The sequence below is a fragment of the Pungitius pungitius genome, chromosome 16 (assembly GCF_949316345.1).
Source record: "Pungitius pungitius chromosome 16, fPunPun2.1, whole genome shotgun sequence".
In the NCBI taxonomy this organism is placed as follows: Eukaryota; Metazoa; Chordata; class Actinopteri; order Perciformes; family Gasterosteidae; genus Pungitius; species Pungitius pungitius.
The window spans coordinates 12,725,738-12,746,710 of NC_084915.1; the positions used below are offsets into that span (position 1 = coordinate 12,725,738).

General features: G+C 45.1%; 62 non-coding genes across 62 annotated transcripts; all 62 read right to left on the minus strand.

The window, feature by feature from the left end:
- Positions 1–180: 180 nt before the first annotated feature.
- trnah-gug (transfer RNA histidin (anticodon GUG)) lies at positions 181–252 on the minus strand. The gene has a single exon. It is a non-coding gene; the product is annotated as a tRNA-His (tRNA).
- Positions 253–510: 258 nt separating this feature from the next.
- On the minus strand, positions 511–583 carry trnar-acg (transfer RNA arginine (anticodon ACG)). Its single transcript has one exon. It is a non-coding gene; the product is annotated as a tRNA-Arg (tRNA).
- A 198-nt stretch (positions 584–781) lies between these two features.
- On the minus strand, positions 782–853 carry trnah-gug (transfer RNA histidin (anticodon GUG)). The gene has a single exon. It is a non-coding gene; the product is annotated as a tRNA-His (tRNA).
- Positions 854–1,112: 259 nt separating this feature from the next.
- Positions 1,113–1,185, minus strand: trnar-acg (transfer RNA arginine (anticodon ACG)). The gene has a single exon. It is a non-coding gene; the product is annotated as a tRNA-Arg (tRNA).
- Positions 1,186–1,725: 540 nt separating this feature from the next.
- On the minus strand, positions 1,726–1,798 carry trnar-acg (transfer RNA arginine (anticodon ACG)). The gene has a single exon. It is a non-coding gene; the product is annotated as a tRNA-Arg (tRNA).
- A 198-nt stretch (positions 1,799–1,996) lies between these two features.
- trnah-gug (transfer RNA histidin (anticodon GUG)) lies at positions 1,997–2,068 on the minus strand. Its single transcript has one exon. It is a non-coding gene; the product is annotated as a tRNA-His (tRNA).
- Positions 2,069–2,327: 259 nt separating this feature from the next.
- Positions 2,328–2,400, minus strand: trnar-acg (transfer RNA arginine (anticodon ACG)). The gene has a single exon. It is a non-coding gene; the product is annotated as a tRNA-Arg (tRNA).
- A 541-nt stretch (positions 2,401–2,941) lies between these two features.
- On the minus strand, positions 2,942–3,014 carry trnar-acg (transfer RNA arginine (anticodon ACG)). Its single transcript has one exon. It is a non-coding gene; the product is annotated as a tRNA-Arg (tRNA).
- Positions 3,015–3,212: 198 nt separating this feature from the next.
- On the minus strand, positions 3,213–3,284 carry trnah-gug (transfer RNA histidin (anticodon GUG)). Its single transcript has one exon. It is a non-coding gene; the product is annotated as a tRNA-His (tRNA).
- Positions 3,285–3,543: 259 nt separating this feature from the next.
- Positions 3,544–3,616, minus strand: trnar-acg (transfer RNA arginine (anticodon ACG)). Its single transcript has one exon. It is a non-coding gene; the product is annotated as a tRNA-Arg (tRNA).
- Positions 3,617–3,826: 210 nt separating this feature from the next.
- Positions 3,827–3,898, minus strand: trnah-gug (transfer RNA histidin (anticodon GUG)). Its single transcript has one exon. It is a non-coding gene; the product is annotated as a tRNA-His (tRNA).
- Positions 3,899–4,156: 258 nt separating this feature from the next.
- Positions 4,157–4,229, minus strand: trnar-acg (transfer RNA arginine (anticodon ACG)). The gene has a single exon. It is a non-coding gene; the product is annotated as a tRNA-Arg (tRNA).
- Positions 4,230–4,427: 198 nt separating this feature from the next.
- On the minus strand, positions 4,428–4,499 carry trnah-gug (transfer RNA histidin (anticodon GUG)). The gene has a single exon. It is a non-coding gene; the product is annotated as a tRNA-His (tRNA).
- Positions 4,500–4,758: 259 nt separating this feature from the next.
- Positions 4,759–4,831, minus strand: trnar-acg (transfer RNA arginine (anticodon ACG)). The gene has a single exon. It is a non-coding gene; the product is annotated as a tRNA-Arg (tRNA).
- Positions 4,832–5,029: 198 nt separating this feature from the next.
- Positions 5,030–5,101, minus strand: trnah-gug (transfer RNA histidin (anticodon GUG)). Its single transcript has one exon. It is a non-coding gene; the product is annotated as a tRNA-His (tRNA).
- A 259-nt stretch (positions 5,102–5,360) lies between these two features.
- trnar-acg (transfer RNA arginine (anticodon ACG)) lies at positions 5,361–5,433 on the minus strand. Its single transcript has one exon. It is a non-coding gene; the product is annotated as a tRNA-Arg (tRNA).
- A 198-nt stretch (positions 5,434–5,631) lies between these two features.
- trnah-gug (transfer RNA histidin (anticodon GUG)) lies at positions 5,632–5,703 on the minus strand. Its single transcript has one exon. It is a non-coding gene; the product is annotated as a tRNA-His (tRNA).
- A 259-nt stretch (positions 5,704–5,962) lies between these two features.
- On the minus strand, positions 5,963–6,035 carry trnar-acg (transfer RNA arginine (anticodon ACG)). The gene has a single exon. It is a non-coding gene; the product is annotated as a tRNA-Arg (tRNA).
- A 198-nt stretch (positions 6,036–6,233) lies between these two features.
- Positions 6,234–6,305, minus strand: trnah-gug (transfer RNA histidin (anticodon GUG)). Its single transcript has one exon. It is a non-coding gene; the product is annotated as a tRNA-His (tRNA).
- Positions 6,306–6,564: 259 nt separating this feature from the next.
- trnar-acg (transfer RNA arginine (anticodon ACG)) lies at positions 6,565–6,637 on the minus strand. Its single transcript has one exon. It is a non-coding gene; the product is annotated as a tRNA-Arg (tRNA).
- A 198-nt stretch (positions 6,638–6,835) lies between these two features.
- Positions 6,836–6,907, minus strand: trnah-gug (transfer RNA histidin (anticodon GUG)). The gene has a single exon. It is a non-coding gene; the product is annotated as a tRNA-His (tRNA).
- Positions 6,908–7,166: 259 nt separating this feature from the next.
- Positions 7,167–7,239, minus strand: trnar-acg (transfer RNA arginine (anticodon ACG)). Its single transcript has one exon. It is a non-coding gene; the product is annotated as a tRNA-Arg (tRNA).
- Positions 7,240–7,437: 198 nt separating this feature from the next.
- Positions 7,438–7,510, minus strand: trnah-gug (transfer RNA histidin (anticodon GUG)). The gene has a single exon. It is a non-coding gene; the product is annotated as a tRNA-His (tRNA).
- A 258-nt stretch (positions 7,511–7,768) lies between these two features.
- trnar-acg (transfer RNA arginine (anticodon ACG)) lies at positions 7,769–7,841 on the minus strand. Its single transcript has one exon. It is a non-coding gene; the product is annotated as a tRNA-Arg (tRNA).
- A 541-nt stretch (positions 7,842–8,382) lies between these two features.
- On the minus strand, positions 8,383–8,455 carry trnar-acg (transfer RNA arginine (anticodon ACG)). The gene has a single exon. It is a non-coding gene; the product is annotated as a tRNA-Arg (tRNA).
- A 198-nt stretch (positions 8,456–8,653) lies between these two features.
- trnah-gug (transfer RNA histidin (anticodon GUG)) lies at positions 8,654–8,725 on the minus strand. Its single transcript has one exon. It is a non-coding gene; the product is annotated as a tRNA-His (tRNA).
- Positions 8,726–8,984: 259 nt separating this feature from the next.
- On the minus strand, positions 8,985–9,057 carry trnar-acg (transfer RNA arginine (anticodon ACG)). The gene has a single exon. It is a non-coding gene; the product is annotated as a tRNA-Arg (tRNA).
- A 210-nt stretch (positions 9,058–9,267) lies between these two features.
- On the minus strand, positions 9,268–9,339 carry trnah-gug (transfer RNA histidin (anticodon GUG)). The gene has a single exon. It is a non-coding gene; the product is annotated as a tRNA-His (tRNA).
- Positions 9,340–9,597: 258 nt separating this feature from the next.
- trnar-acg (transfer RNA arginine (anticodon ACG)) lies at positions 9,598–9,670 on the minus strand. Its single transcript has one exon. It is a non-coding gene; the product is annotated as a tRNA-Arg (tRNA).
- A 198-nt stretch (positions 9,671–9,868) lies between these two features.
- On the minus strand, positions 9,869–9,940 carry trnah-gug (transfer RNA histidin (anticodon GUG)). The gene has a single exon. It is a non-coding gene; the product is annotated as a tRNA-His (tRNA).
- Positions 9,941–10,199: 259 nt separating this feature from the next.
- trnar-acg (transfer RNA arginine (anticodon ACG)) lies at positions 10,200–10,272 on the minus strand. The gene has a single exon. It is a non-coding gene; the product is annotated as a tRNA-Arg (tRNA).
- A 198-nt stretch (positions 10,273–10,470) lies between these two features.
- trnah-gug (transfer RNA histidin (anticodon GUG)) lies at positions 10,471–10,542 on the minus strand. Its single transcript has one exon. It is a non-coding gene; the product is annotated as a tRNA-His (tRNA).
- A 258-nt stretch (positions 10,543–10,800) lies between these two features.
- On the minus strand, positions 10,801–10,873 carry trnar-acg (transfer RNA arginine (anticodon ACG)). Its single transcript has one exon. It is a non-coding gene; the product is annotated as a tRNA-Arg (tRNA).
- Positions 10,874–11,414: 541 nt separating this feature from the next.
- On the minus strand, positions 11,415–11,487 carry trnar-acg (transfer RNA arginine (anticodon ACG)). Its single transcript has one exon. It is a non-coding gene; the product is annotated as a tRNA-Arg (tRNA).
- A 198-nt stretch (positions 11,488–11,685) lies between these two features.
- Positions 11,686–11,757, minus strand: trnah-gug (transfer RNA histidin (anticodon GUG)). The gene has a single exon. It is a non-coding gene; the product is annotated as a tRNA-His (tRNA).
- Positions 11,758–12,016: 259 nt separating this feature from the next.
- On the minus strand, positions 12,017–12,089 carry trnar-acg (transfer RNA arginine (anticodon ACG)). The gene has a single exon. It is a non-coding gene; the product is annotated as a tRNA-Arg (tRNA).
- Positions 12,090–12,299: 210 nt separating this feature from the next.
- Positions 12,300–12,371, minus strand: trnah-gug (transfer RNA histidin (anticodon GUG)). Its single transcript has one exon. It is a non-coding gene; the product is annotated as a tRNA-His (tRNA).
- A 259-nt stretch (positions 12,372–12,630) lies between these two features.
- On the minus strand, positions 12,631–12,703 carry trnar-acg (transfer RNA arginine (anticodon ACG)). Its single transcript has one exon. It is a non-coding gene; the product is annotated as a tRNA-Arg (tRNA).
- A 198-nt stretch (positions 12,704–12,901) lies between these two features.
- trnah-gug (transfer RNA histidin (anticodon GUG)) lies at positions 12,902–12,973 on the minus strand. Its single transcript has one exon. It is a non-coding gene; the product is annotated as a tRNA-His (tRNA).
- A 258-nt stretch (positions 12,974–13,231) lies between these two features.
- trnar-acg (transfer RNA arginine (anticodon ACG)) lies at positions 13,232–13,304 on the minus strand. The gene has a single exon. It is a non-coding gene; the product is annotated as a tRNA-Arg (tRNA).
- Positions 13,305–13,845: 541 nt separating this feature from the next.
- trnar-acg (transfer RNA arginine (anticodon ACG)) lies at positions 13,846–13,918 on the minus strand. Its single transcript has one exon. It is a non-coding gene; the product is annotated as a tRNA-Arg (tRNA).
- Positions 13,919–14,116: 198 nt separating this feature from the next.
- On the minus strand, positions 14,117–14,188 carry trnah-gug (transfer RNA histidin (anticodon GUG)). Its single transcript has one exon. It is a non-coding gene; the product is annotated as a tRNA-His (tRNA).
- A 259-nt stretch (positions 14,189–14,447) lies between these two features.
- trnar-acg (transfer RNA arginine (anticodon ACG)) lies at positions 14,448–14,520 on the minus strand. Its single transcript has one exon. It is a non-coding gene; the product is annotated as a tRNA-Arg (tRNA).
- Positions 14,521–14,730: 210 nt separating this feature from the next.
- Positions 14,731–14,802, minus strand: trnah-gug (transfer RNA histidin (anticodon GUG)). Its single transcript has one exon. It is a non-coding gene; the product is annotated as a tRNA-His (tRNA).
- A 258-nt stretch (positions 14,803–15,060) lies between these two features.
- Positions 15,061–15,133, minus strand: trnar-acg (transfer RNA arginine (anticodon ACG)). The gene has a single exon. It is a non-coding gene; the product is annotated as a tRNA-Arg (tRNA).
- A 198-nt stretch (positions 15,134–15,331) lies between these two features.
- On the minus strand, positions 15,332–15,403 carry trnah-gug (transfer RNA histidin (anticodon GUG)). Its single transcript has one exon. It is a non-coding gene; the product is annotated as a tRNA-His (tRNA).
- A 259-nt stretch (positions 15,404–15,662) lies between these two features.
- Positions 15,663–15,735, minus strand: trnar-acg (transfer RNA arginine (anticodon ACG)). The gene has a single exon. It is a non-coding gene; the product is annotated as a tRNA-Arg (tRNA).
- Positions 15,736–15,933: 198 nt separating this feature from the next.
- On the minus strand, positions 15,934–16,005 carry trnah-gug (transfer RNA histidin (anticodon GUG)). Its single transcript has one exon. It is a non-coding gene; the product is annotated as a tRNA-His (tRNA).
- A 258-nt stretch (positions 16,006–16,263) lies between these two features.
- trnar-acg (transfer RNA arginine (anticodon ACG)) lies at positions 16,264–16,336 on the minus strand. The gene has a single exon. It is a non-coding gene; the product is annotated as a tRNA-Arg (tRNA).
- A 541-nt stretch (positions 16,337–16,877) lies between these two features.
- trnar-acg (transfer RNA arginine (anticodon ACG)) lies at positions 16,878–16,950 on the minus strand. The gene has a single exon. It is a non-coding gene; the product is annotated as a tRNA-Arg (tRNA).
- A 198-nt stretch (positions 16,951–17,148) lies between these two features.
- On the minus strand, positions 17,149–17,220 carry trnah-gug (transfer RNA histidin (anticodon GUG)). Its single transcript has one exon. It is a non-coding gene; the product is annotated as a tRNA-His (tRNA).
- A 259-nt stretch (positions 17,221–17,479) lies between these two features.
- Positions 17,480–17,552, minus strand: trnar-acg (transfer RNA arginine (anticodon ACG)). The gene has a single exon. It is a non-coding gene; the product is annotated as a tRNA-Arg (tRNA).
- A 210-nt stretch (positions 17,553–17,762) lies between these two features.
- On the minus strand, positions 17,763–17,834 carry trnah-gug (transfer RNA histidin (anticodon GUG)). The gene has a single exon. It is a non-coding gene; the product is annotated as a tRNA-His (tRNA).
- Positions 17,835–18,093: 259 nt separating this feature from the next.
- Positions 18,094–18,166, minus strand: trnar-acg (transfer RNA arginine (anticodon ACG)). Its single transcript has one exon. It is a non-coding gene; the product is annotated as a tRNA-Arg (tRNA).
- Positions 18,167–18,364: 198 nt separating this feature from the next.
- Positions 18,365–18,436, minus strand: trnah-gug (transfer RNA histidin (anticodon GUG)). The gene has a single exon. It is a non-coding gene; the product is annotated as a tRNA-His (tRNA).
- A 258-nt stretch (positions 18,437–18,694) lies between these two features.
- trnar-acg (transfer RNA arginine (anticodon ACG)) lies at positions 18,695–18,767 on the minus strand. The gene has a single exon. It is a non-coding gene; the product is annotated as a tRNA-Arg (tRNA).
- Positions 18,768–19,308: 541 nt separating this feature from the next.
- trnar-acg (transfer RNA arginine (anticodon ACG)) lies at positions 19,309–19,381 on the minus strand. The gene has a single exon. It is a non-coding gene; the product is annotated as a tRNA-Arg (tRNA).
- A 198-nt stretch (positions 19,382–19,579) lies between these two features.
- On the minus strand, positions 19,580–19,651 carry trnah-gug (transfer RNA histidin (anticodon GUG)). Its single transcript has one exon. It is a non-coding gene; the product is annotated as a tRNA-His (tRNA).
- A 259-nt stretch (positions 19,652–19,910) lies between these two features.
- trnar-acg (transfer RNA arginine (anticodon ACG)) lies at positions 19,911–19,983 on the minus strand. The gene has a single exon. It is a non-coding gene; the product is annotated as a tRNA-Arg (tRNA).
- Positions 19,984–20,193: 210 nt separating this feature from the next.
- Positions 20,194–20,265, minus strand: trnah-gug (transfer RNA histidin (anticodon GUG)). Its single transcript has one exon. It is a non-coding gene; the product is annotated as a tRNA-His (tRNA).
- Positions 20,266–20,523: 258 nt separating this feature from the next.
- On the minus strand, positions 20,524–20,596 carry trnar-acg (transfer RNA arginine (anticodon ACG)). The gene has a single exon. It is a non-coding gene; the product is annotated as a tRNA-Arg (tRNA).
- Positions 20,597–20,794: 198 nt separating this feature from the next.
- trnah-gug (transfer RNA histidin (anticodon GUG)) lies at positions 20,795–20,866 on the minus strand. The gene has a single exon. It is a non-coding gene; the product is annotated as a tRNA-His (tRNA).
- Between the last annotated feature and the right edge of the window lie 107 nt (positions 20,867–20,973).

The window sequence follows — 20,973 nt, forward strand, 5'->3', positions numbered from 1 at the left end:
GTAACTTCATTTTATGCCAACGGCTGAATGCTGTAACAGACCACAGCCGAGGAACCCGGTACCATTACTGGTGTCGGCCAAAAACATCTAGTGTAAGCAAAAAAGCTGTCGAGTCTCAGACATTTCACATGCCAAGGCACATTAATGGTGGAGTTGAAGACATTGACAACTCTGAGCTGCTGCCGTGACCCGGATTCGAACCGGGGTTGCTGCGACCACAACGCAGAGTACTAACCACTATACGATCACGGCTGCTTGGTGGAAAGAGTGTACATTTTTTACCCGAGCCACAACTCTGAATATTAGCCTTTGCTGTTTTTTAAATAAATGACCTGAGTAACGAGTAGTTTTCTGGTACTGCCGAATGGGTTCTTGGTGTATAATCTTGTTTTTCAAAGAAAGTGTATTTGCAAGTAGCAAAACACCTCGAGATCGGTCTTAGCACAACATCCTTTTCCAGTAGGAGCTTTTGACATGAGCACTGATCCTTTTGCAAGTCGAAGAATAGTACGAGCTAGCCAGGAGTCGAACCTGGAATCTTCTGATTCGTAGTCAGACGCGTTGTCCATTGCGCCACTAGCCCCTTACAAAAATGCTGTTGTAGATTCCACGTGTAACTATATTTTATGCCAACGGCTGAATGCTGTAACAGACCACAGCCGAGGAACCGGGTACCATTACTTATGTCGGCCAAAAACATCTAGTGTAAGCAAAAAAGCTGTCCAGTCTCAGACATTTCACATTAAAAGTGGAGTTGAAGACATTGACAACTCTGAGCTGCTGCCGTGACCCGGATTCGAACCGGGGTTGCTGCGACCACAACGCAGAGTACTAACCACTATACGATCACGGCTGCTTGGTGGAAAGAGTGTACATTTTTTACCCAAGCCACAAGTCGGGATTTTAGCCGTTGCTGTTTTTTAAATGAATGACCTGAGTAACGAGTAGTTTTCTGGTACTGCCGAATGGGTTTTTGGTGTATAATCTTGTTTTTCAAAGAAAGTGTATTTGCAAGTAGCAAAACACCTCGAGAATCGGTCTTAGCACAACCTCCTTTTCCAGTAGGAGCTTTTGACATAAGCACTGATCCTTTTGCAAGTCGAAGAATAGTACGAGCTAGCCAGGAGTCGAACCTGGAATCTTCTGATTCGTAGTCAGACGCGTTGTCCATTGCGCCACTAGCCCATTACAAAAATGCTGTTGTAGATTCCACGTGTAACTTCATTTTATGCCAACGGCTGAATGCTGTAACAGACCACAGCCGAGGAACCCGGTACCATTACTGGTGTCCGCCAAAAACATCTAGTGTAAGCAAAAAAGCTGTCGAGTCTCAGACATTTCACATGCCAAGGCACATTAAAAGTGGAGTTGAAGACATTGACAACTCTGAGCTGCTGCCGTGACCCGGATTCGAACCGGGGTTGCTGCGACCACACCGCAGAGTACTAACCACTATACGATCACGGCTGCTTGGTGGAAAGAGTGTACATTTTTTACCCGAGCCACAACTCTGAATATTAGCCTTTGCTGTTTTTTAAATAAATGACCTGAGTAACGAGTAGTTTTCTGGTACTGCCGAATGGGTTCTTGGTGTATAATCTTGTTTTTCAAAGAAAGTGTATTTGCAAGTAGCAAAACACCTCGAGATCGGTCTTAGCACAACATCCTTTTCCAGTAGGAGCTTTTGACATGAGCACTGATCCTTTTGCAAGTCGAAGAATAGTACGAGCTAGCCAGGAGTCGAACCTGGAATCTTCTGATTCGTAGTCAGACGCGTTGTCCATTGCGCCACTAGCCCCTTACAAAAATGCTGTTGTAGATTCCACGTGTAACTATATTTTATGCCAACGGCTGAATGCTGTAACAGACCACAGCCGAGGAACCGGGTACCATTACTTATGTCGGCCAAAAACATCTAGTGTAAGCAAAAAAGCTGTCCAGTCTCAGACATTTCACATTAAAAGTGGAGTTGAAGACATTGACAACTCTGAGCTGCTGCCGTGACCCGGATTCGAACCGGGGTTGCTGCGACCACAACGCAGAGTACTAACCACTATACGATCACGGCTGCTTGGTGGAAAGAGTGTACATTTTTTACCCAAGCCACAAGTCGGGATTTTAGCCGTTGCTGTTTTTTAAATGAATGACCTGAGTAACGAGTAGTTTTCTGGTACTGCCGAATGGGTTTTTGGTGTATAATCTTGTTTTTCAAAGAAAGTGTATTTGCAAGTAGCAAAACACCTCGAGAATCGGTCTTAGCACAACCTCCTTTTCCAGTAGGAGCTTTTGACATAAGCACTGATCCTTTTGCAAGTCGAAGAATAGTACGAGCTAGCCAGGAGTCGAACCTGGAATCTTCTGATTCGTAGTCAGACGCGTTGTCCATTGCGCCACTAGCCCATTACAAAAATGCTGTTGTAGATTCCACGTGTAACTTCATTTTATGCCAACGGCTGAATGCTGTAACAGACCACAGCCGAGGAACCCGGTACCATTACTGGTGTCCGCCAAAAACATCTAGTGTAAGCAAAAAAGCTGTCGAGTCTCAGACATTTCACATGCCAAGGCACATTAAAAGTGGAGTTGAAGACATTGACAACTCTGAGCTGCTGCCGTGACCCGGATTCGAACCGGGGTTGCTGCGACCACACCGCAGAGTACTAACCACTATACAATCACGGCTGCTTGGTGGAAAGAGTGTACATTTTTTACCCAAGCCACAAGTCGGGATTTTAGCCGTTGCTGTTTTTTAAATGAATGACCTGAGTAACGAGTAGTTTTCTGGTACTGCCGAATGGGTTTTTGGTGTATAATCTTGTTTTTCAAAGAAAGTGTATTTGCAAGTAGCAAAACACCTCGAGAATCGGTCTTAGCACAACCTCCTTTTCCAGTAGGAGCTTTTGACATAAGCACTGATCCTTTTGCAAGTCGAAGAATAGTACGAGCTAGCCAGGAGTCGAACCTGGAATCTTCTGATTCGTAGTCAGACGCGTTGTCCATTGCGCCACTAGCCCCTTACAAAAATGCTGTTGTAGATTCCACGTGTAACTATATTTTATGCCAACGGCTGAATGCTGTAACAGACCACAGCCGAGGAACCGGGTACCATTACTTATGTCGGCCAAAAACATCTAGTGTAAGCAAAAAAGCTGTCCAGTCTCAGACATTTCACATTAAAAGTGGAGTTGAAGACATTGACAACTCTGAGCTGCTGCCGTGACCCGGATTCGAACCGGGGTTGCTGCGACCACAACGCAGAGTACTAACCACTATACGATCACGGCTGCTTGGTGGAAAGAGTGTACATTTTTTACCCAAGCCACAAGTCGGGATTTTAGCCGTTGCTGTTTTTTAAATGAATGACCTGAGTAACGAGTAGTTTTCTGGTACTGCCGAATGGGTTTTTGGTGTATAATCTTGTTTTTCAAAGAAAGTGTATTTGCAAGTAGCAAAACACCTCGAGAATCGGTCTTAGCACAACCTCCTTTTCCAGTAGGAGCTTTTGACATAAGCACTGATCCTTTTGCAAGTCGAAGAATAGTACGAGCTAGCCAGGAGTCGAACCTGGAATCTTCTGATTCGTAGTCAGACGCGTTGTCCATTGCGCCACTAGCCCCTTACAAAAATGCTGTTGTAGATTCCACGTGTAACTTCATTTTATGCCAACGGCTGAATGCTGTAACAGACCACAGCCGAGGAACCCGGTACCATTACTGGTGTCGGCCAAAAACATCTAGTGTAAGCAAAAAAGCTGTCGAGTCTCAGACATTTCACATGCCAAGGCACATTAATGGTGGAGTTGAAGACATTGACAACTCTGAGCTGCTGCCGTGACCCGGATTCGAACCGGGGTTGCTGCGACCACAACGCAGAGTACTAACCACTATACGATCACGGCTGCTTGGTGGAAAGAGTGTACATTTTTTACCCGAGCCACAACTCTGAATATTAGCCTTTGCTGTTTTTTAAATAAATGACCTGAGTAACGAGTAGTTTTCTGGTACTGCCGAATGGGTTCTTGGTGTATAATCTTGTTTTTCAAAGAAAGTGTATTTGCAAGTAGCAAAACACCTCGAGATCGGTCTTAGCACAACATCCTTTTCCAGTAGGAGCTTTTGACATGAGCACTGATCCTTTTGCAAGTCGAAGAATAGTACGAGCTAGCCAGGAGTCGAACCTGGAATCTTCTCATTCGTAGTCAGACGCGTTGTCCATTGCGCCACTAGCCCCTTACAAAAATGCTGTTGTAGATTCCACGTGTAACTTCATTTTATGCCAACGGCTGAATGCTGTAACAGACCACAGCCGAGGAACCCGGTACCATTACTGGTGTCGGCCAAAAACATCTAGTGTAAGCAAAAAAGCTGTCGAGTCTCAGACATTTCACATTAAAAGTGGAGTTGAAGACATTGACAACTCTGAGCTGCTGCCGTGACCCGGATTCGAACCGGGGTTGCTGCGACCACAACGCAGAGTACTAACCACTATACGATCACGGCTGCTTGGTGGAAAGAGTGTACATTTTTTACCCAAGCCACAAGTCGGGATTTTAGCCGTTGCTGTTTTTTAAATGAATGACCTGAGTAACGAGTAGTTTTCTGGTACTGCCGAATGGGTTCTTGGTGTATAATCTTGTTTTTCAAAGAAAGTGTATTTGCAAGTAGCAAAACACCTCGAGAATCGGTCTTAGCACAACCTCCTTTTCCAGTAGGAGCTTTTGACAGGAGCACTGATCCTTTTGCAAGTCGAAGAATAGTACGAGCTAGCCAGGAGTCGAACCTGGAATCTTCTGATTCGTAGTCAGACGCGTTGTCCATTGCGCCACTAGCCCCTTACAAAAATGCTGTTGTAGATTCCACGTGTAACTATATTTTATGCCAACGGCTGAATGCTGTAACAGACCACAGCCGAGGAACCGGGTACCATTACTTATGTCGGCCAAAAACATCTAGTGTAAGCAAAAAAGCTGTCCAGTCTCAGACATTTCACATTAAAAGTGGAGTTGAAGACATTGACAACTCTGAGCTGCTGCCGTGACCCGGATTCGAACCGGGGTTGCTGCGACCACAACGCAGAGTACTAACCACTATACGATCACGGCTGCTTGGTAGAAAGAGTGTACATTTTTTACCCAAGCCACAAGTCGGGATTTTAGCCGTTGCTGTTTTTTAAATGAATGACCTGAGTAACGAGTAGTTTTCTGGTACTGCCGAATGGGTTTTTGGTGTATAATCTTATTTTTCAAAGAAAGTGTATTTGCAAGTAGCAAAACACCTCGAGAATCGGTCTTAGCACAACCTCCTTTTCCAGTAGGAGCTTTTGACATAAGCACTGATCCTTTTGCAAGTCGAAGAATAGTACGAGCTAGCCAGGAGTCGAACCTGGAATCTTCTGATTCGTAGTCAGACGCGTTGTCCATTGCGCCACTAGCCCCTTCCAAAAATGCTGTTGTAGATTCCACGTGTAACTTCATTTTATGCCAACGGCTGAATGCTGTAACAGACCACAGCCGAGGAACCGGGTACCATTACTGGTGTCGGCCAAAAACATCTAGTGTAAGCAAAAAAGCTGTCCAGTCTCAGACATTTCACATTAAAAGTGGAGTTGAAGACATTGACAACTCTGAGCTGCTGCCGTGACCCGGATTCGAACCGGGGTTGCTGCGACCACAACGCAGAGTACTAACCACTATACGATCACGGCTGCTTGGTGGAAAGAGTGTACATTTTTTACCCAAGCCACAAGTCGGGATTTTAGCCGTTGCTGTTTTTTAAATGAATGACCTGAGTAACGAGTAGTTTTCTGGTACTGCCGAATGGGTTTTTGGTGTATAATCTTGTTTTTCAAAGAAAGTGTATTTGCAAGTAGCAAAACACCTCGAGAATCGGTCTTAGCACAACCTCCTTTTCCAGTAGGAGCTTTTGACATAAGCACTGATCCTTTTGCAAGTCGAAGAATAGTACGAGCTAGCCAGGAGTCGAACCTGGAATCTTCTGATTCGTAGTCAGACGCGTTGTCCATTGCGCCACTAGCCCCTTACAAAAATGCTGTTGTAGATTCCACGTGTAACTATATTTTATGCCAACGGCTGAATGCTGTAACAGACCACAGCCGAGGAACCGGGTACCATTACTTATGTCGGCCAAAAACATCTAGTGTAAGCAAAAAAGCTGTCCAGTCTCAGACATTTCACATTAAAAGTGGAGTTGAAGACATTGACAACTCTGAGCTGCTGCCGTGACCCGGATTCGAACCGGGGTTGCTGCGACCACAACGCAGAGTACTAACCACTATACGATCACGGCTGCTTGGTGGAAAGAGTGTACATTTTTTACCCAAGCCACAAGTCGGGATTTTAGCCGTTGCTGTTTTTTAAATGAATGACCTGAGTAACGAGTAGTTTTCTGGTACTGCCGAATGGGTTCTTGGTATATAATCTTGTTTTTCAAAGAAAGTGTATTTGCAAGTAGCAAAACACCTCGAGAATCGGTCTTAGCACAACCTCCTTTTCCAGTAGGAGCTTTTGACATGAGCACTGATCCTTTTGCAAGTCGAAGAATAGTACGAGCTAGCCAGGAGTCGAACCTGGAATCTTCTGATTCGTAGTCAGACGCGTTGTCCATTGCGCCACTAGCCCCTTACAAAAATGCTGTTGTAGATTCCACGTGTAACTATATTTTATGCCAACGGCTGAATGCTGTAACAGACCACAGCCGAGGAACCGGGTACCATTACTTATGTCGGCCAAAAACATCTAGTGTAAGCAAAAAAGCTGTCCAGTCTCAGACATTTCACATTAAAAGTGGAGTTGAAGACATTGACAACTCTGAGCTGCTGCCGTGACCCGGATTCGAACCGGGGTTGCTGCGACCACAACGCAGAGTACTAACCACTATACGATCACGGCTGCTTGGTGGAAAGAGTGTACATTTTTTACCCAAGCCACAAGTCGGGATTTTAGCCGTTGCTGTTTTTTAAATGAATGACCTGAGTAACGAGTAGTTTTCTGGTACTGCCGAATGGGTTTTTGGTGTATAATCTTGTTTTTCAAAGAAAGTGTATTTGCAAGTAGCAAAACACCTCGAGAATCGGTCTTAGCACAACCTCCTTTTCCAGTAGGAGCTTTTGACATAAGCACTGATCCTTTTGCAAGTCGAAGAATAGTACGAGCTAGCCAGGAGTCGAACCTGGAATCTTCTGATTCGTAGTCAGACGCGTTGTCCATTGCGCCACTAGCCCCTTCCAAAAATGCTGTTGTAGATTCCACGTGTAACTTCATTTTATGCCAACGGCTGAATGCTGTAACAGACCACAGCCGAGGAACCGGGTACCATTACTGGTGTCGGCCAAAAACATCTAGTGTAAGCAAAAAAGCTGTCCAGTCTCAGACATTTCACATTAAAAGTGGAGTTGAAGACATTGACAACTCTGAGCTGCTGCCGTGACCCGGATTCGAACCGGGGGTTGCTGCGACCACAACGCAGAGTACTAACCACTATACGATCACGGCTGCTTGGTGGAAAGAGTGTACATTTTTTACCCAAGCCACAAGTCGGGATTTTAGCCGTTGCTGTTTTTTAAATGAATGACCTGAGTAACGAGTAGTTTTCTGGTACTGCCGAATGGGTTCTTGGTGTATAATCTTGTTTTTCAAAGAAAGTGTATTTGCAAGTAGCAAAACACCTCGAGATCGGTCTTAGCACAACATCCTTTTCCAGTAGGAGCTTTTGACATGAGCACTGATCCTTTTGCAAGTCGAAGAATAGTACGAGCTAGCCAGGAGTCGAACCTGGAATCTTCTCATTCGTAGTCAGACGCGTTGTCCATTGCGCCACTAGCCCCTTACAAAAATGCTGTTGTAGATTCCACGTGTAACTTCATTTTATGCCAACGGCTGAATGCTGTAACAGACCACAGCCGAGGAACCCGGTACCATTACTGGTGTCCGCCAAAAACATCTAGTGTAAGCAAAAAAGCTGTCGAGTCTCAGACATTTCACATGCCAAGGCACATTAAAAGTGGAGTTGAAGACATTGACAACTCTGAGCTGCTGCCGTGACCCGGATTCGAACCGGGGTTGCTGCGACCACACCGCAGAGTACTAACCACTATACGATCACGGCTGCTTGGTGGAAAGAGTGTACATTTTTTACCCAAGCCACAAGTCGGGATTTTAGCCGTTGCTGTTTTTTAAATGAATGACCTGAGTAACGAGTAGTTTTCTGGTACTGCCGAATGGGTTCTTGGTGTATAATCTTGTTTTTCAAAGAAAGTGTATTTTCAAGTAGCAAAACACCTCGAGAATCGGTGTTTGCACAACCTCCTTTTCCAGTAGGAGCTTTTGACATAAGCATTGATCCTTTTGCAAGTCGAAGAATAGTACGAGCTAGCCAGGAGTCGAACCTGGAATCTTCTGATTCGTAGTCAGACGCGTTGTCCATTGCGCCACTAGCCCCTTACAAAAATGCTGTTGTAGATTCCACGTGTAACTATATTTTATGCCAACGGCTGAATGCTGTAACAGACCACAGCCGAGGAACCGGGTACCATTACTTATGTCGGCCAAAAACATCTAGTGTAAGCAAAAAAGCTGTCCAGTCTCAGACATTTCACATTAAAAGTGGAGTTGAAGACATTGACAACTCTGAGCTGCTGCCGTGACCCGGATTCGAACCGGGGTTGCTGCGACCACAACGCAGAGTACTAACCACTATACGATCACGGCTGCTTGGTGGAAAGAGTGTACATTTTTTACCCAAGCCACAAGTCGGGATTTTAGCCGTTGCTGTTTTTTAAATGAATGACCTGAGTAACGAGTAGTTTTCTGGTACTGCCGAATGGGTTTTTGGTGTATAATCTTGTTTTTCAAAGAAAGTGTATTTGCAAGTAGCAAAACACCTCGAGAATAGGTCTTAGCACAACCTCCCTTTCCAGTAGGAGCTTTTGACATAAGCACTGATCCTTTTGCAAGTCGAAGAATAGTACGAGCTAGCCAGGAGTCGAACCTGGAATCTTCTGATTCGTAGTCAGACGCGTTGTCCATTGCGCCACTAGCCCCTTACAAAAATGCTGTTGTAGATTCCACGTGTAACTTCATTTTATGCCAACGGCTGAATGCTGTAACAGACCACAGCCGAGGAACCCGGTACCATTACTGGTGTCGGCCAAAAACATCTAGTGTAAGCAAAAAAGCTGTCGAGTCTCAGACATTTCACATGCCAAGGCACATTAATGGTGGAGTTGAAGACATTGACAACTCTGAGCTGCTGCCGTGACCCGGATTCGAACCGGGGTTGCTGCGACCACAACGCAGAGTACTAACCACTATACGATCACGGCTGCTTGGTGGAAAGAGTGTACATTTTTTACCCGAGCCACAACTCTGAATATTAGCCTTTGCTGTTTTTTAAATAAATGACCTGAGTAACGAGTAGTTTTCTGGTACTGCCGAATGGGTTCTTGGTGTATAATCTTGTTTTTCAAAGAAAGTGTATTTGCAAGTAGCAAAACACCTCGAGATCGGTCTTAGCACAACATCCTTTTCCAGTAGGAGCTTTTGACATGAGCACTGATCCTTTTGCAAGTCGAAGAATAGTACGAGCTAGCCAGGAGTCGAACCTGGAATCTTCTGATTCGTAGTCAGACGCGTTGTCCATTGCGCCACTAGCCGCTTACAAAAATGCTGTTGTAGATTCCACGTGTAACTATATTTTATGCCAACGGCTGAATGCTGTAACAGACCACAGCCGAGGAACCGGGTACCATTACTTATGTCGGCCAAAAACATCTAGTGTAAGCAAAAAAGCTGTCCAGTCTCAGACATTTCACATTAAAAGTGGAGTTGAAGACATTGACAACTCTGAGCTGCTGCCGTGACCCGGATTCGAACCGGGGTTGCTGCGACCACAACGCAGAGTACTAACCACTATACGATCACGGCTGCTTGGTGGAAAGAGTGTACATTTTTTACCCAAGCCACAAGTCGGGATTTTAGCCGTTGCTGTTTTTTAAATGAATGACCTGAGTAACGAGTAGTTTTCTGGTACTGCCGAATGGGTTTTTGGTGTATAATCTTGTTTTTCAAAGAAAGTGTATTTGCAAGTAGCAAAACACCTCGAGAATCGGTCTTAGCACAACCTCCTTTTCCAGTAGGAGCTTTTGACATAAGCACTGATCCTTTTGCAAGTCGAAGAATAGTACGAGCTAGCCAGGAGTCGAACCTGGAATCTTCTGATTCGTAGTCAGACGCGTTGTCCATTGCGCCACTAGCCCCTTCCAAAAATGCTGTTGTAGATTCCACGTGTAACTTCATTTTATGCCAACGGCTGAATGCTGTAACAGACCACAGCCGAGGAACCGGGTACCATTACTGGTGTCGGCCAAAAACATCTAGTGTAAGCAAAAAAGCTGTCCAGTCTCAGACATTTCACATTAAAAGTGGAGTTGAAGACATTGACAACTCTGAGCTGCTGCCGTGACCCGGATTCGAACCGGGGTTGCTGCGACCACAACGCAGAGTACTAACCACTATACGATCACGGCTGCTTGGTGGAAAGAGTGTACATTTTTTACCCAAGCCACAAGTCGGGATTTTAGCCGTTGCTGTTTTTTAAATGAATGACCTGAGTAACGAGTAGTTTTCTGGTACTGCCGAATGGGTTCTTGGTGTATAATCTTGTTTTTCAAAGAAAGTGTATTTGCAAGTAGCAAAACACCTCGAGATCGGTCTTAGCACAACATCCTTTTCCAGTAGGAGCTTTTGACATGAGCACTGATCCTTTTGCAAGTCGAAAAATAGTACGAGCTAGCCAGGAGTCGAACCTGGAATCTTCTCATTCGTAGTCAGACGCGTTGTCCATTGCGCCACTAGCCCCTTACAAAAATGCTGTTGTAGATTCCACGTGTAACTTCATTTTATGCCAACGGCTGAATGCTGTAACAGACCACAGCCGAGGAACCCGGTACCATTACTGGTGTCCGCCAAAAACATCTAGTGTAAGCAAAAAAGCTGTCGAGTCTCAGACATTTCACATGCCAAGGCACATTAAAAGTGGAGTTGAAGACATTGACAACTCTGAGCTGCTGCCGTGACCCGGATTCGAACCGGGGTTGCTGCGACCACACCGCAGAGTACTAACCACTATACGATCACGGCTGCTTGGTGGAAAGAGTGTACATTTTTTACCCAAGCCACAAGTCGGGATTTTAGCCGTTGCTGTTTTTTAAATGAATGACCTGAGTAACGAGTAGTTTTCTGGTACTGCCGAATGGGTTCTTGGTGTATAATCTTGTTTTTCAAAGAAAGTGTATTTTCAAGTAGCAAAACACCTCGAGAATCGGTGTTTGCACAACCTCCTTTTCCAGTAGGAGCTTTTGACATAAGCATTGATCCTTTTGCAAGTCGAAGAATAGTACGAGCTAGCCAGGAGTCGAACCTGGAATCTTCTGATTCGTAGTCAGACGCGTTGTCCATTGCGCCACTAGCCCCTTACAAAAATGCTGTTGTAGATTCCACGTGTAACTATATTTTATGCCAACGGCTGAATGCTGTAACAGACCACAGCCGAGGAACCGGGTACCATTACTTATGTCGGCCAAAAACATCTAGTGTAAGCAAAAAAGCTGTCCAGTCTCAGACATTTCACATTAAAAGTGGAGTTGAAGACATTGACAACTCTGAGCTGCTGCCGTGACCCGGATTCGAACCGGGGTTGCTGCGACCACAACGCAGAGTACTAACCACTATACGATCACGGCTGCTTGGTGGAAAGAGTGTACATTTTTTACCCAAGCCACAAGTCGGGATTTTAGCCGTTGCTGTTTTTTAAATGAATGACCTGAGTAACGAGTAGTTTTCTGGTACTGCCGAATGGGTTTTTGGTGTATAATCTTGTTTTTCAAAGAAAGTGTATTTGCAAGTAGCAAAACACCTCGAGAATAGGTCTTAGCACAACCTCCCTTTCCAGTAGGAGCTTTTGACATAAGCACTGATCCTTTTGCAAGTCGAAGAATAGTACGAGCTAGCCAGGAGTCGAACCTGGAATCTTCTGATTCGTAGTCAGACGCGTTGTCCATTGCGCCACTAGCCCCTTACAAAAATGCTGTTGTAGATTCCACGTGTAACTTCATTTTATGCCAACGGCTGAATGCTGTAACAGACCACAGCCGAGGAACCCGGTACCATTACTGGTGTCGGCCAAAAACATCTAGTGTAAGCAAAAAAGCTGTCGAGTCTCAGACATTTCACATGCCAAGGCACATTAATGGTGGAGTTGAAGACATTGACAACTCTGAGCTGCTGCCGTGACCCGGATTCGAACCGGGGTTGCTGCGACCACAACGCAGAGTACTAACCACTATACGATCACGGCTGCTTGGTGGAAAGAGTGTACATTTTTTACCCGAGCCACAACTCTGAATATTAGCCTTTGCTGTTTTTTAAATAAATGACCTGAGTAACGAGTAGTTTTCTGGTACTGCCGAATGGGTTCTTGGTGTATAATCTTGTTTTTCAAAGAAAGTGTATTTGCAAGTAGCAAAACACCTCGAGAATCGGTCTTAGCACAACCTCCTTTTCCAGTAGGAGCTTTTGACATAAGCACTGATCCTTTTGCAAGTCGAAGAATAGTACGAGCTAGCCAGGAGTCGAACCTGGAATCTTCTGATTCGTAGTCAGACGCGTTGTCCATTGCGCCACTAGCCCCTTCCAAAAATGCTGTTGTAGATTCCACGTGTAACTTCATTTTATGCCAACGGCTGAATGCTGTAACAGACCACAGCCGAGGAACCGGGTACCATTACTGGTGTCGGCCAAAAACATCTAGTGTAAGCAAAAAAGCTGTCCAGTCTCAGACATTTCACATTAAAAGTGGAGTTGAAGACATTGACAACTCTGAGCTGCTGCCGTGACCCGGATTCGAACCGGGGTTGCTGCGACCACAACGCAGAGTACTAACCACTATACGATCACGGCTGCTTGGTGGAAAGAGTGTACATTTTTTACCCAAGCCACAAGTCGGGATTTTAGCCGTTGCTGTTTTTTAAATGAATGACCTGAGTAACGAGTAGTTTTCTGGTACTGCCGAATGGGTTCTTGGTGTATAATCTTGTTTTTCAAAGAAAGTGTATTTGCAAGTAGCAAAACACCTCGAGATCGGTCTTAGCACAACATCCTTTTCCAGTAGGAGCTTTTGACATGAGCACTGATCCTTTTGCAAGTCGAAGAATAGTACGAGCTAGCCAGGAGTCGAACCTGGAATCTTCTCATTCGTAGTCAGACGCGTTGTCCATTGCGCCACTAGCCCCTTACAAAAATGCTGTTGTAGATTCCACGTGTAACTTCATTTTATGCCAACGGCTGAATGCTGTAACAGACCACAGCCGAGGAACCCGGTACCATTACTGGTGTCCGCCAAAAACATCTAGTGTAAGCAAAAAAGCTGTCGAGTCTCAGAAATTTCACATGCCAAGGCACATTAAAAGTGGAGTTGAAGACATTGACAACTCTGAGCTGCTGCCGTGACCCGGATTCGAACCGGGGTTGCTGCGACCACACCGCAGAGTACTAACCACTATACGATCACGGCTGCTTGGTGGAAAGAGTGTACATTTTTTACCCAAGCCACAAGTCGGGATTTTAGCCGTTGCTGTTTTTTAAATGAATGACCTGAGTAACGAGTAGTTTTCTGGTACTGCCGAATGGGTTCTTGGTGTATAATCTTGTTTTTCAAAGAAAGTGTATTTTCAAGTAGCAAAACACCTCGAGAATCGGTGTTTGCACAACCTCCTTTTCCAGTAGGAGCTTTTGACATAAGCATTGATCCTTTTGCAAGTCGAAGAATAGTACGAGCTAGCCAGGAGTCGAACCTGGAATCTTCTGATTCGTAGTCAGACGCGTTGTCCATTGCGCCACTAGCCCCTTACAAAAATGCTGTTGTAGATTCCACGTGTAACTATATTTTATGCCAACGGCTGAATGCTGTAACAGACCACAGCCGAGGAACCGGGTACCATTACTTATGTCGGCCAAAAACATCTAGTGTAAGCAAAAAAGCTGTCCAGTCTCAGACATTTCACATTAAAAGTGGAGTTGAAGACATTGACAACTCTGAGCTGCTGCCGTGACCCGGATTCGAACCGGGGTTGCTGCGACCACAACGCAGAGTACTAACCACTATACGATCACGGCTGCTTGGTGGAAAGAGTGTACATTTTTTACCCAAGCCACAAGTCGGGATTTTAGCCGTTGCTGTTTTTTAAATGAATGACCTGAGTAACGAGTAGTTTTCTGGTACTGCCGAATGGGTTTTTGGTGTATAATCTTGTTTTTCAAAGAAAGTGTATTTGCAAGTAGCAAAACACCTCGAGAATAGGTCTTAGCACAACCTCCCTTTCCAGTAGGAGCTTTTGACATAAGCACTGATCCTTTTGCAAGTCGAAGAATAGTACGAGCTAGCCAGGAGTCGAACCTGGAATCTTCTGATTCGTAGTCAGACGCGTTGTCCATTGCGCCACTAGCCCCTTACAAAAATGCTGTTGTAGATTCCACGTGTAACTTCATTTTATGCCAACGGCTGAATGCTGTAACAGACCACAGCCGAGGAACCCGGTACCATTACTGGTGTCGGCCAAAAACATCTAGTGTAAGCAAAAAAGCTGTCGAGTCTCAGACATTTCACATGCCAAGGCACATTAATGGTGGAGTTGAAGACATTGACAACTCTGAGCTGCTGCCGTGACCCGGATTCGAACCGGGGTTGCTGCGACCACAACGCAGAGTACTAACCACTATACGATCACGGCTGCTTGGTGGAAAGAGTGTACATTTTTTACCCGAGCCACAACTCTGAATATTAGCCTTTGCTGTTTTTTAAATAAATGACCTGAGTAACGAGTAGTTTTCTGGTACTGCCGAATGGGTTCTTGGTGTATCATCTTGTTTTTCAAAGAAAGTGTATTTGCAAGTAGCAAAACACCTCGAGATCGGTCTTAGCACAACATCCTTTTCCAGTAGGAGCTTTTGACATGAGCACTGATCCTTTTGCAAGTCGAAGAATAGTACGAGCTAGCCAGGAGTCGAACCTGGAATCTTCTGATTCGTAGTCAGACGCGTTGTCCATTGCGCCACTAGCCCCTTACAAAAATGCTGTTGTAGATTCCACGTGTAACTATATTTTATGCCAACGGCTGAATGCTGTAACAGACCACAGCCGAGGAACCGGGTACCATTACTTATGTCGGCCAAAAACATCTAGTGTAAGCAAAAAAGCTGTCCAGTCTCAGACATTTCACATTAAAAGTGGAGTTGAAGACATTGACAACTCTGAGCTGCTGCCGTGACCCGGATTCGAACCGGGGTTGCTGCGACCACAACGCAGAGTACTAACCACTATACGATCACGGCTGCTTGGTGGAAAGAGTGTACATTTTTTACCCAAGCCACAAGTCGGGATTTTAGCCGTTGCTGTTTTTTAAATGAATGACCTGAGTAACGAGTAGTTTTCTGGTACTGCCGAATGGGTTTTTGGTGTATAATCTTGTTTTTCAAAGAAAGTGTATTTGCAAGTAGCAAAACACCTCGAGAATCGGTCTTAGCACAACCTCCTTTTCCAGTAGGAGCTTTTGACATAAGCACTGATCCTTTTGCAAGTCGAAGAATAGTACGAGCTAGCCAGGAGTCGAACCTGGAATCTTCTGATTCGTAGTCAGACGCGTTGTCCATTGCGCCACTAGCCCCTTCCAAAAATGCTGTTGTAGATTCCACGTGTAACTTCATTTTATGCCAACGGCTGAATGCTGTAACAGACCACAGCCGAGGAACCGGGTACCATTACTGGTGTCGGCCAAAAACATCTAGTGTAAGCAAAAAAGCTGTCCAGTCTCAGACATTTCACATTAAAAGTGGAGTTGAAGACATTGACAACTCTGAGCTGCTGCCGTGACCCGGATTCGAACCGGGGTTGCTGCGACCACAACGCAGAGTACTAACCACTATACGATCACGGCTGCTTGGTGGAAAGAGTGTACATTTTTTACCCAAGCCACAAGTCGGGATTTTAGCCGTTGCTGTTTTTTAAATGAATGACCTGAGTAACGAGTAGTTTTCTGGTACTGCCGAATGGGTTCTTGGTGTATAATCTTGTTTTTCAAAGAAAGTGTATTTGCAAGTAGCAAAACACCTCGAGATCGGTCTTAGCACAACATCCTTTTCCAGTAGGAGCTTTTGACATGAGCACTGATCCTTTTGCAAGTCGAAAAATAGTACGAGCTAGCCAGGAGTCGAACCTGGAATCTTCTCATTCGTAGTCAGACGCGTTGTCCATTGCGCCACTAGCCCCTTACAAAAATGCTGTTGTAGATTCCACGTGTAACTTCATTTTATGCCAACGGCTGAATGCTGTAACAGACCACAGCCGAGGAACCCGGTACCATTACTGGTGTCCGCCAAAAACATCTAGTGTAAGCAAAAAAGCTGTCGAGTCTCAGACATTTCACATGCCAAGGCACATTAAAAGTGGAGTTGAAGACATTGACAACTCTGAGCTGCTGCCGTGACCCGGATTCGAACCGGGGTTGCTGCGACCACACCGCAGAGTACTAACCACTATACGATCACGGCTGCTTGGTGGAAAGAGTGTACATTTTTTACCCAAGCCACAAGTCGGGATTTTAGCCGTTGCTGTTTTTTAAATGAATGACCTGAGTAACGAGTAGTTTTCTGGTACTGCCGAATGGGTTCTTGGTGTATAATCTTGTTTTTCAAAGAAAGTGTATTTTCAAGTAGCAAAACACCTCGAGAATCGGTGTTTGCACAACCTCCTTTTCCAGTAGGAGCTTTTGACATAAGCATTGATCCTTTTGCAAGTCGAAGAATAGTACGAGCTAGCCAGGAGTCGAACCTGGAATCTTCTGATTCGTAGTCAGACGCGTTGTCCATTGCGCCACTAGCCCCTTACAAAAATGCTGTTGTAGATTCCACGTGTAACTATATTTTATGCCAACGGCTGAATGCTGTAACAGACCACAGCCGAGGAACCGGGTACCATTACTTATGTCGGCCAAAAACATCTAGTGTAAGCAAAAAAGCTGTCCAGTCTCAGACATTTCACATTAAAAGTGGAGTTGAAGACATTGACAACTCTGAGCTGCTGCCGTGACCCGGATTCGAACCGGGGTTGCTGCGACCACAACGCAGAGTACTAACCACTATACGATCACGGCTGCTTGGTGGAAAGAGTGTACATTTTTTACCCAAGCCACAAGTCGGGATTTTAGCCGTTGCTGTTTTTTAAATGAATGACCTGAGTAACGAGTAGTTTTCTGGTACTGCCGAATGGGTTTTTGGTGTATAATCTTGTTTTTCAAAGAAAGTGTATTTGCAAGTAGCAAAACACCTCGAGAATAGGTCTTAGCACAACCTCCCTTTCCAGTAGGAGCTTTTGACATAAGCACTGATCCTTTTGCAAGTCGAAGAATAGTACGAGCTAGCCAGGAGTCGAACCTGGAATCTTCTGATTCGTAGTCAGACGCGTTGTCCATTGCGCCACTAGCCCCTTACAAAAATGCTGTTGTAGATTCCACGTGTAACTTCATTTTATGCCAACGGCTGAATGCTGTAACAGACCACAGCCGAGGAACCCGGTACCATTACTGGTGTCGGCCAAAAACATCTAGTGTAAGCAAAAAAGCTGTCGAGTCTCAGACATTTCACATGCCAAGGCACATTAATGGTGGAGTTGAAGACATTGACAACTCTGAGCTGCTGCCGTGACCCGGATTCGAACCGGGGTTGCTGCGACCACAACGCAGAGTACTAACCACTATACGATCACGGCTGCTTGGTGGAAAGAGTGTACATTTTTTACCCGAGCCACAACTCTGAATATTAGCCTTTGCTGTTTTTTAAATAAATGACCTGAGTAACGAGTAGTTTTCTGGTACTGCCGAATGGGTTCTTGGTGTATAATCTTGTTTTTCAAAGAAAGTGTATTTGCAAGTAGCAAAACACCTCGAGAATCGGTCTTAGCACAACCTCCTTTTCCAGTAGGAGCTTTTGACATAAGCACTGATCCTTTTGCAAGTCGAAGAATAGTACGAGCTAGCCAGGAGTCGAACCTGGAATCTTCTGATTCGTAGTCAGACGCGTTGTCCATTGCGCCACTAGCCCCTTCCAAAAATGCTGTTGTAGATTCCACGTGTAACTTCATTTTATGCCAACGGCTGAATGCTGTAACAGACCACAGCCGAGGAACCGGGTACCATTACTGGTGTCGGCCAAAAACATCTAGTGTAAGCAAAAAAGCTGTCCAGTCTCAGACATTTCACATTAAAAGTGGAGTTGAAGACATTGACAACTCTGAGCTGCTGCCGTGACCCGGATTCGAACCGGGGTTGCTGCGACCACAACGCAGAGTACTAACCACTATACGATCACGGCTGCTTGGTGGAAAGAGTGTACATTTTTTACCCAAGCCACAAGTCGGGATTTTAGCCGTTGCTGTTTTTTAAATGAATGACCTGAGTAACGAGTAGTTTTCTGGTACTGCCGAATGGGTTCTTGGTGTATAATCTTGTTTTTCAAAGAAAGTGTATTTGCAAGTAGCAAAACACCTCGAGATCGGTCTTAGCACAACATCCTTTTCCAGTAGGAGCTTTTGACATGAGCACTGATCCTTTTGCAAGTCGAAGAATAGTACGAGCTAGCCAGGAGTCGAACCTGGAATCTTCTCATTCGTAGTCAGACGCGTTGTCCATTGCGCCACTAGCCCCTTACAAAAATGCTGTTGTAGATTCCACGTGTAACTTCATTTTATGCCAACGGCTGAATGCTGTAACAGACCACAGCCGAGGAACCCGGTACCATTACTGGTGTCCGCCAAAAACATCTAGTGTAAGCAAAAAAGCTGTCGAGTCTCAGAAATTTCACATGCCAAGGCACATTAAAAGTGGAGTTGAAGACATTGACAACTCTGAGCTGCTGCCGTGACCCGGATTCGAACCGGGGTTGCTGCGACCACACCGCAGAGTACTAACCACTATACGATCACGGCTGCTTGGTGGAAAGAGTGTACATTTTTTACCCAAGCCACAAGTCGGGATTTTAGCCGTTGCTGTTTTTTAAATGAATGACCTGAGTAACGAGTAGTTTTCTGGTACTGCCGAATGGGTTCTTGGTGTATAATCTTGTTTTTCAAAGAAAGTGTATTTTCAAGTAGCAAAACACCTCGAGAATCGGTGTTTGCACAACCTCCTTTTCCAGTAGGAGCTTTTGACATAAGCATTGATCCTTTTGCAAGTCGAAGAATAGTACGAGCTAGCCAGGAGTCGAACCTGGAATCTTCTGATTCGTAGTCAGACGCGTTGTCCATTGCGCCACTAGCCCCTTACAAAAATGCTGTTGTAGATTCCACGTGTAACTATATTTTATGCCAACGGCTGAATGCTGTAACAGACCACAGCCGAGGAACCGGGTACCATTACTTATGTCGGCCAAAAACATCTAGTGTAAGCAAAAAAGCTGTCCAGTCTCAGACATTTCACATTAAAAGTGGAGTTGAAGACATTGACAACTCTGAGCTGCTGCCGTGACCCGGATTCGAACCGGGGTTGCTGCGACCACAACGCAGAGTACTAACCACTATACGATCACGGCTGCTTGGTGGAAAGAGTGTACATTTTTTACCCAAGCCACAAGTCGGGATTTTAGCCGTTGCTGTTTTTTAAATGAATGACCTGAGTAACGAGTAGTTTTCTGGTACTGCCGAATGGGTTTTTGGTGTATAATCTTGTTTTTCAAAGAAAGTGTATTTGCAAGTAGCAAAACACCTCGAGAATAGGTCTTAGCACAACCTCCCTTTCCAGTAGGAGCTTTTGACATAAGCACTGATCCTTTTGCAAGTCGAAGAATAGTACGAGCTAGCCAGGAGTCGAACCTGGAATCTTCTGATTCGTAGTCAGACGCGTTGTCCATTGCGCCACTAGCCCCTTACAAAAATGCTGTTGTAGATTCCACGTGTAACTTCATTTTATGCCAACGGCTGAATGCTGTAACAGACCACAGCCGAGGAACCCGGTACCATTACTGGTGTCGGCCAAAAACATCTAGTGTAAGCAAAAAAGCTGTCGAGTCTCAGACATTTCACATGCCAAGGCACATTAATGGTGGAGTTGAAGACATTGACAACTCTGAGCTGCTGCCGTGACCCGGATTCGAACCGGGGTTGCTGCGACCACAACGCAGAGTACTAACCACTATACGATCACGGCTGCTTGGTGGAAAGAGTGTACATTTTTTACCCGAGCCACAACTCTGAATATTAGCCTTTGCTGTTTTTTAAATAAATGACCTGAGTAACGAGTAGTTTTCTGGTACTGCCGAATGGGTTCTTGGTGTATCATCTTGTTTTTCAAAGAAAGTGTATTTGCAAGTAGCAAAACACCTCGAGATCGGTCTTAGCACAACATCCTTTTCCAGTAGGAGCTTTTGACATGAGCACTGATCCTTTTGCAAGTCGAAGAATAGTACGAGCTAGCCAGGAGTCGAACCTGGAATCTTCTGATTCGTAGTCAGACGCGTTGTCCATTGCGCCACTAGCCCCTTACAAAAATGCTGTTGTAGATTCCACGTGTAACTATATTTTATGCCAACGGCTGAATGCTGTAACAGACCACAGCCGAGGAACCGGGTACCATTACTTATGTCGGCCAAAAACATCTAGTGTAAGCAAAAAAGCTGTCCAGTCTCAGACATTTCACATTAAAAGTGGAGTTGAAGACATTGACAACTCTGAGCTGCTGCCGTGACCCGGATTCGAACCGGGGTTGCTGCGACCACAACGCAGAGTACTAACCACTATACGATCACGGCTGCTTGGTGGAAAGAGTGTACATTTTTTACCCAAGCCACAAGTCGGGATTTTAGCCGTTGCTGTTTTTTAAATGAATGACCTGAGTAACGAGTAGTTTTCTGGTACT